The sequence below is a fragment of the Ammospiza nelsoni genome, chromosome 1 (assembly GCF_027579445.1).
Source record: "Ammospiza nelsoni isolate bAmmNel1 chromosome 1, bAmmNel1.pri, whole genome shotgun sequence".
NCBI classification, from domain to species: Eukaryota; Metazoa; Chordata; class Aves; order Passeriformes; family Passerellidae; genus Ammospiza; species Ammospiza nelsoni.
In genome coordinates this window covers 114626806-114635533 of record NC_080633.1, presented here as the reverse complement: position 1 = coordinate 114635533, position 8728 = coordinate 114626806, and positions in this window count along the sequence as shown.

Genomic DNA, 8728 nt, shown 5'->3' with positions numbered 1-8728 from the left:
TGTCACTGTGCAAAGCTTTTCCAAGCCCACGTATGGAGTCACCAGTGGAGAGGGAGCTGAGCCAGGGAGGCCAAACAAACTTCAGCCATTCCCCCAGCTCACTTCTGCCCTTCTGGTCTCTCCAGCTCCTAACAGCAGCACTTCCCAGAGAAGGGGAAGATCTGGCTGGCTGTAGGGACTGCCTCTCCCTTGTGCTGCCTGTGACCCCCTGCCTACCTCTTTCCTGCAGCCACTATGCCCCACACCAGCCAGCCCACAGGGAAAGGAAGGCAGAGAGTGCAGCAGGAGGTCCATGGGGCTGGGGCTAGACCAGAGATGTCCTTCTCTCCTTTTGACCAAGAAATCAAAATCTTTGCTAGCAAAACAAGCAAAAAGTGCTTCCTAAAACCCTCAGGATTTGCAAAAGCCAGCTGGAGAGCAAGATGTGGCAGTCACTGGAGGATGTGTTGTGGCCTTCACATTTTTAATACACAGTCACTACTAAATATAGCCAAAAAGAAGCCCCTTTGCCTGTTAATGTCATTTGCTCTCAGCAGCCCAGTTAAGATACAGTTTTATAATCTGAGTCCTTAGATATTGTCTTGATTAAACAAGAGGAATTTTGGCTGGGGTTTACTAACATATTAGTTAAACCTAGCTCAATCTCTTTTTGTTATACAGGGAAAGAAAGACTTTTGCCTTCTATATCCTCTCAATTTAAACAATACTCACTGGAGTAGTGCTAAACGCTCAAATGTGCTACAAGTTAATACATCTATGGACTGTTAATAATTTATGAATCTCCTGAACAGAGAAGGTACTGAAGTTACTGATGTGTGTGCTTGTATCTATTTCGGCAGTTCCAGAGAAATATTCATAAACATTCATGACAATATTACTTAGGTAGAGCACTATTTGTGTAACAATCTGGAGAAAACACTCTGGAGTTTCCAAGGGTTGGTTTTCTACCTCATCCGACAGATGCCACCTCCTTCACCAGATGGTGCCCAGGTGCAGTGCTGAGGGATTTTTCCACGGAGACTCAGAGGGCAGCATGCCAACTGCTGTGCTGAATCACCAACACTTCCCAAAGCGCCCACGAGATCCCAGGTGGCCCAGCCTTGCCAGCCTGGGATGAGGTAATATGGCTGCAAATGAAATAAAGACAGAAACCATTAAGTTGAATTTAAAGAGATACGGCAGAGTGACATACTTTGGTTTTCAATAGATAAAGATAATTTTCATCCAGTGACCATGCAGAACAGACACTCATTCACTGAATAACTTCTTTTTGGATGCTGCTAATATTTTTTAAATTAAATTAATAGTCCCATAAGATATGTATTCAACTGCATAATGCTGTACCTGAAAGGAATAATTTGGTACACCTACTGAAAACTTAAAGCACTGAAAAACAAGATGACATTAGGAAGTGTGTCCTTTACTTCATCACTCCAGCCCTAGCTTTTTAGCTGAATCTGCCAGCCAGCACTCTAGACTTCCAATTTATTCATTACAGGTAGTGACGCACAGTTACCAGATCTAAAGTCAAAACAATGTACAAGAAAGAAAAGATCTATTAATGAGATATCATTGGTATTCAGAGCCTTAAATTACATGAAACATTAAATTAGCAAAGGAAAATCAGGAATAGGAAGATGTATAGAGCAACCAAGATCCCAAATCAGCTCATTCCAGGTAGGTGAGACTAACAAGTAGATTCAGAAAGACCTACTGAATTTCTGCATTCTAAATTCTGAAAAGTATCATGGTTAAAATGAATATAATCTCAGAGAAAGCTCAAATAGAAGTTAAATACAAGGATTATAAAATCACAGTACCCCAGAATGATTTGGGTTGGGAGGGACCCTAAAGATCACCTCTTTCCTGCCCTTCTGCCATTGACATCTTCCAGTAGACCAGATCACTCAGAGCTCCATCCAACCTGGCCATGAGCACTTCAAGGAATAGGGCACCCACAACTGCTCTGGGCAACCTGTCCCAGTGCCTCACCACACTCACAGCAAAGAATTTCTTTCCAATGTAATTTAAACCTATGCTCTTTCAGTTTGAAAACATTGCCCCTTGTCCTGTCAGTAAAGTCTCTTGCAAAAAGCCTTTCTATTTATATCTTTCTTGTAGGTTTCCTTTAGGTACTGGAAGCTTTCAAGCTGGAGGGTTCCATGACAGACCTCAACCTTCCAGTAATCTGTGAGTTTCCTCAAAATACTGTTTAATAAAAGAATTAATGTAAGATGCATTATACTTTAAAGTAGATGAAAACAATATGCAGAAAAATAACAGAATATAAAGGCATGGAAAAGTTGAGCGTGGAAAAGCTTAAATTTGCTACCAAACTAATGGCAAATGAATGGATATCAAATTAAATGGCAAAGACCTATATGTTTCATACAGGTAGCACTAGAAAGAAGTATTAATCAATCTTAGCTCATTAAATTGCTGAGCCAGCTGTTTCCTCATGGATTCCTATGCCTGCCATCCTGCCGTGAGCTGCTCTTCAGGATTCCCTGGACAGATTTATCCTTATGGGTACTGCTGTGACCTACAATCAAAGACACAGGTACAGAAACAGAAAATAAATTATTATGTCTAATAATCACTTCTAAAGATATATAAATTTATTAGCCCTCTTGGAGATTTTCTTTTTTGTTTTGCTTGAAGTGAGCTTGCATCACCTATTTGTCTATTCTCTTTTGGTGTACAAAATGGATCAAATGGAAAAAATGCCTCTATTTTTGTTATGGCTTTGAAGTTCTCTGGAGAAACAGATTTCAGCTGGAAAGAGGTTTTACAACACCAATGCTGGGGAAACCAGGGCCCTGAAATGAAGACCCAAGACGTTCTGAATCTATGTTTGCATGCTGCTGTTCTTATCTACCATGTCCTTGCCAGATAATATTGCAAAGACCCCTGCCCCAAGCACTTAGTGTACAATTCAAGGAGTGAAGCAATCGTGAAGGCCCTGAAGGAGGAACAGAAGGAAGTCAGAAGACATCCCCATGGAACAGGCCCTGAGCGTGGTTCCAAAACCCACAATGAGCCAAATCCATGTCCCTACCTCTGTGCTGATGCTCTGTTGCCCTGCTCAGTGCCACAGACTCTGGTGCTCACTTCAGACTGTGACACACCTCTATGGGCTGCCCCAGGGTGTGCCCAAGGAATCTGTTCTGTGTGTGAAGGTGCCCACCACCCACAACAGCAACTCCTTCCTTCTGTAGCTCTGGCACACACACTTTACCCAGCCAACATTTTAAAGCTCGCCCAGCAGGAGCAATGCACTGACCTGTGGGTGAAGACCATGATCACTCAGCTGATGGCTCTCAGCAGCCCACAGCTGCAAGAAGGAAAATGCTGGAAGAGTTTCCTCTCCAAAGTCTCCCCTCTAGGCTTCCTTCCCCTTGGAAACCTGGAGGTGGTGGCTGCTGCTCATCAGATCACACATATCTTCCACACTGCCTTCTCATGGAAACAGCCTGTGCTCTAGGGAACAAACATACCCACGGGCATCTCCACAGAGGCCCAACAAGGAGAGCTGGCTGGATGCACGCTGCACTCTGCAGCTGTGACCTGTCTGGGCTGGGGGACAGCTGCTTTGGGTTTGAATGCACAGCTTCTTTCAGCCTTTCCCTTGTGCTGGCCTGTTCACCCAGCCCTGTGCTCAGCACTGCAGCCATTAGTGGGGGCATTAGAGGTGCCAACACTCCCAGCTTCTATTTCTCTAATAAGGACCTGCAGCTGGATGTGGTGCTTGGGGCCATGCTTTTGCTGGAGCTGGACAAATACAGAGAAAAATGAGAGATAGTGTCTAACCCCACAAAGCAGTGATGTGCCTCACAGAAGTTTTGGGCATTGTGCTGGCAGCCTCCATGCAGAAGAAATACTCTCCACATAGTGGTCTCCGTGGTGTCCTGGAATGTGATGCAGCACTTCTAGCACAGGGCAAGCAGTAGAGAGGGAAAAATCAAGTACACCTGACTATGAGAATTTTAAAGGTGGAAGTAGATCCTTTCACAGCTAAACAAGGAGCTCAACTCTCTTGGTCAGCATCAAAATGCTTGAATAAAAAAAATGGCTTATAGATCCATCATAGGGTACCTAACTCTGCTAGTATTAAGAACTGGCCACCCCAGAACCCCGCAGGTACATGGCCAAGAAATTTAGTATTCCAATTGTCAGTGCAATGTTAGCAAAGGCAGAGGTGGCTCCTAATGGGCTGACATTGCCCCATTTGCAGAAATCATGCAATCACTTAGGTTGGAAGGCCCTGAAGATCGAGTGAAACCATTTATTTAACGCTACTACATCTACCACTAAATTCCTTCCTTTTGATTTCTCAGCATTCACTACAGTATTATTATTAGTTCAGCTTAGTCACAGAGCCTTCCAGGGACAAACAAACCCAAATTCCTGATGTTAAAAAACAAATAAACAAAAGAAACACAAGCAGAGAGGGGAAAAAGTCAGGAGGAAAATGTGTCCTTTGTGCACTGCAGCTCAGTCAAAGCAAAACACACCCATGCTCCCCCCTACTTTGCAGTTCACTGTTAATTTGTGTTGTGTCCAACAACTGAGAGCTGTCTCACTGCTGGACTGGACACAGGGATGTGCCAGAGATTCCCTCTTGCTCCCATGGGTGGGATGTGAAGAATTCCTCTCTTCATAGCTGACATTCCTGCTGCACTGAGACAATAACGAACAATCCTTGTCCAAACAATCCTAGATAGACACTGTGATTTTTTTTCTAATTATATAAATGTGAGAATGCCCATTGGATATGAAGCTTCCTGGCCAAAACCTGTATTAAAAACAGAATATCCCATGCTAACCACCTGCAGTTAAGTGACATACTTGAGGTATTCTTATCCTGCCTTCCCAAGATTAATTATTCAAGACTGGGGAGAGGATTCAAATTCACACATAGCTATTCAAATAAATTTTACTCCTGGGAGATGCAGGAGTCAGTAATATGGTCAACTGCTCATTTCCCCTAACAGCAACTGGCACAAGCACTTAAGTCAGTGGTGGTGTGTATTGTACCTGAGCATAAGCCAGATGCTTTATCATAAAGCCATAACACTTTATCAGTAGCTTTAGAATAAAGTGTCATTCTGTCTGACATGTTTGGGCTGCAGGGATGGGGTGGAAACAGAAGGGTTTGTGGTTGTTTGGGGGCTTTTTTAGGTTATTAGTTGGAAATACAAGCATGAGTCAGAACTGAATATGGGTCACAAACTGCCAAAGTGCAGTTTCTGATCTGAAGACATTACTGTAGCTAGTTAAAAGCAAATGTCACTGTTATCACTGTCATCAGCCTTAGGTGAGGTTCTGGTGGAACCCAGTGCAGACAAGTAGAGGAAGGAGATGACTCTGATCTTCACTTCAGGTTCTGTGTGTTAACAACCCACAAAAATGGAGATGTTTATGTTTGTGGTTCCAGAGCAAACCAAAATGAAAGAGAAGTCTTAACTGCAAAATTAGGGCTGGGAGGTTGGACAAATTTCCCACTGCCTTGCCAGGCTGAGGTTGTCGATATCAGTGATTAATGTCCATCTGGGTTCTGAGGCTGTTTTTAATCAGGGCAGCATCAGAGCTCTGCATGCACCAAAGGAGCACTGGGCTGTCAGACCTGTTTCCTTGTGTGAAGTTGTCACCCCTGATTAGGTTATGCCTTACTACACTCCAAAGATCTCAGAAAGATTCTCCTTGTCCCTTTGCTCACATGAAGCTTGCTCCTTTTCTGTGCAGATTGCCCCAACAGAAAACCCTTTATTCTCTCAAGATTAACTAAAAGTATTAGTTTTTCAGTATGTGAGGTTTATATATTTTATTCAGTTTTTAAAATCTTGATCATTTTTCTTTGCCCTGGAATCTTATGGAGGACATTTGGAATGACAACATAGCAGATCCAATGTAGCTTGTACTCTGTACAGAGAAAACAACAGAATTAATTGCTTAAAAAAAGTAAAAAATTTTAAGTTCAATCTAGTGATACTGTAGCCCATGTGAGTGAGAAGTTCTGGCTCCTCTACAGAGCTACTCCTTTATGGAGCAGACAGAGCTCAGTTGATCACAATATACTCTTGAAATATGCCTTAAATTCATGGACTCATATCTCAGGGTCACTGAACATTGATTCAGCCTTTCTGATTTTACGTACTCAAAATCCAACAGCTTCAGTCCCTCTAAAAGGTCTTGGTTTTAATAGTGCAAAACAGGAGTAATTTGCAACTGCAGAAAAGTTTACTGGTAATCAGACCAGTAATTTTTCATGCAGTTTATCCAATTCCTGTAGAAGAGACAAGACTCTCCAAAAATTGACTCTGCATACAACCACTTGTCCACAAAGTAATTTGGATTCTGGATGACTGGAAATACATCACCAGATGTTTTGCAGAGATATGAGTTCTATCTTCTGCAAGAAACTATAGGCTGAGTATCCATGGAATAAGCTTTGGGAGCTATTTTGCTATAAAAGCAGATGATATTTATAAGTGCACACTTACAGACACTAGAACATGTGAGAGGGTTTTGATGCACAGTGCAAGCTGATTTTCACAGAACAGAGATCATTTGTGTTCAGAGTCTTTCTAGGCAAATCACTGGCTTTCAGCCAAGTAAATTTCTTCAACACAAGAAAAAATGAAATCACTTACTGGAACGAACCTACTGATTCATTTTTGGTCACTTTCACCACTCAGTCCAATGTCCAGGCACAAATGACTCCTTTTCCTGAGCTGGTCAGGACTTTGAGATGCCAGACAAAGCCAGATTCTGCAGAGCTGTGTGGGAAGGGGAAGCCTTCAGCCTACAATCCTTAAATGAGGAGCTCACTGGGAAGTGGGGCTGGACTGAGAGGCTCTGCATGAGAGGATCTTTACTTATCTAACCTCTTATCAAAATACAAAACTTCGGATACAATGCACAAACATACACTAAAGATAAACTCATTTTTAAAGTAACATTTACTTACCTAATATAAAAAAAAATCCAAAACTTTGTTCATTTGTTCATTTTTTGGGGATTTTTTTCCCTTTTTTTTCTAAGAAAAAAAATCAAAGGCTGGAGTGCAATGTAAGCAGTAGTGATATACAATACTATATAGTAAGCACACATACTTTACAGAAAACTTGGATATAGCTTTTAAAAGCACAGCAATTATAGCTTTACACCCCATAGAGGCATGACTGTCATACCATGGACTGAGATAGGTTTGAGCCATTTGGTTTTTCCAGTCACGATTTCAAGAGTCCACATATAAAATCTCTGCCTTGTCTCACTGTGTAAAGAAAAAAAGGCGTCTCTGGTATTTTTGCTGTTCTTCAGCCTCCTTTCTAGTAAATTTCCTAGTAATGTTACACCAAGTATGGATTTGATGTGGTAAGCAAACCTCTATAAAAGAAAAACTTTGCATTGTTCATTTTATTTGGATTCAGAATTAGGTAGCTAATGTGTTGCAAACAATTCTATTTGGCCACTAAAATTACATTATACTGATAACAACTGCCCATCAACATGCAAATGTAAAATAAGTGCCACCTCTGTTTTTTCTTAAACACAGAATAATTCATATTAAGTTCATGTGTAATAGGGAGAAGGGATTCATGGCTAGACACCACTTAATTTTCTTGCAGTTTCTTGCCTCTGTATGTTCACATTAAATTTTGAGGCCTTAGCTAACACTGTTTTGACTAAAAATCATCTAGCATTTTCTATCTAAGTAAAAACCCCTTTACATTAAAACATGGTGCATCTAAGACCATAAGATCTTGTCTATTTTATTTAAAATTTTTTGCTTTTATCCCTCTTCAAAAACATAGAAAACATTATTGCTGCAAATATCTCAAAACTACATGGGGGTTTTTTTGTAGATTGTAGAATTTTTTTTGTAGATTGTAGGTTTGCAGATTTTGGGAGCTCCTTCATCACTAACTTTTTCATGAGCCTGCAAGCAGGAGCAGGTCAGGCAAGGTTCCTGCTGCTTCATCCACAGCACTGTCTTTCTAATGGAATTGTGGAGCAATGCATCAGCAAGCGAGCTAAGAAAACTTAGATTTCTTTGTTGAGGCTCTGATGCACTCATTTCATGTTGACAGTAGCTTTAATGCTGGGTGTTTCTCCAAATACCTTCCATCACTTGACCATCTTAAATAGATGGTGGTGGGTCTGTGGGAGTGAGCAGCTCCTACATACACTTTCTCTCCACAGTTAAAAGTCCAGCAAACAAGGAACAGCCATGGTATGACTCAGTGCTGATTCCAGGTTGCTCCATAGATGGCATCACAGAAGGAAGCATCAGTGGTGTTTCACTAGGGAGGCACTGATTACCCTGTTGATAATGAAGATCTGACCACTACTTTAGGGAAAAACAGATAAATCCTGTTTTGAAATGGAAATCAAAGTCTTGTGATCACCTGAACATTTCTTCAGCATCCACCTTCTCCCTTTGCAAGATGATTTTTTTCACATATCCCCTTTAGATAAGCATTTTACAGACAGCTTTACCTGCATTTTGTTTTAGAACCATGTCATGCTCGCTGCTCCCCCTTTTCTGGTGCATGTGTGTGTGCTTTTGTTACTTGTATTGTATAAGGTGCCTTGGGATATTCGCATCCTGTGCATTGTGTGGCATTGTGTTGAATAGGAGGTACAGAAATTAAAAGCAGGTCTCCTCCTACCCACATATGCCTTTTCTTTGCAGGTTTTCCTGGAAGTTTTGTGCGGGGAGGGA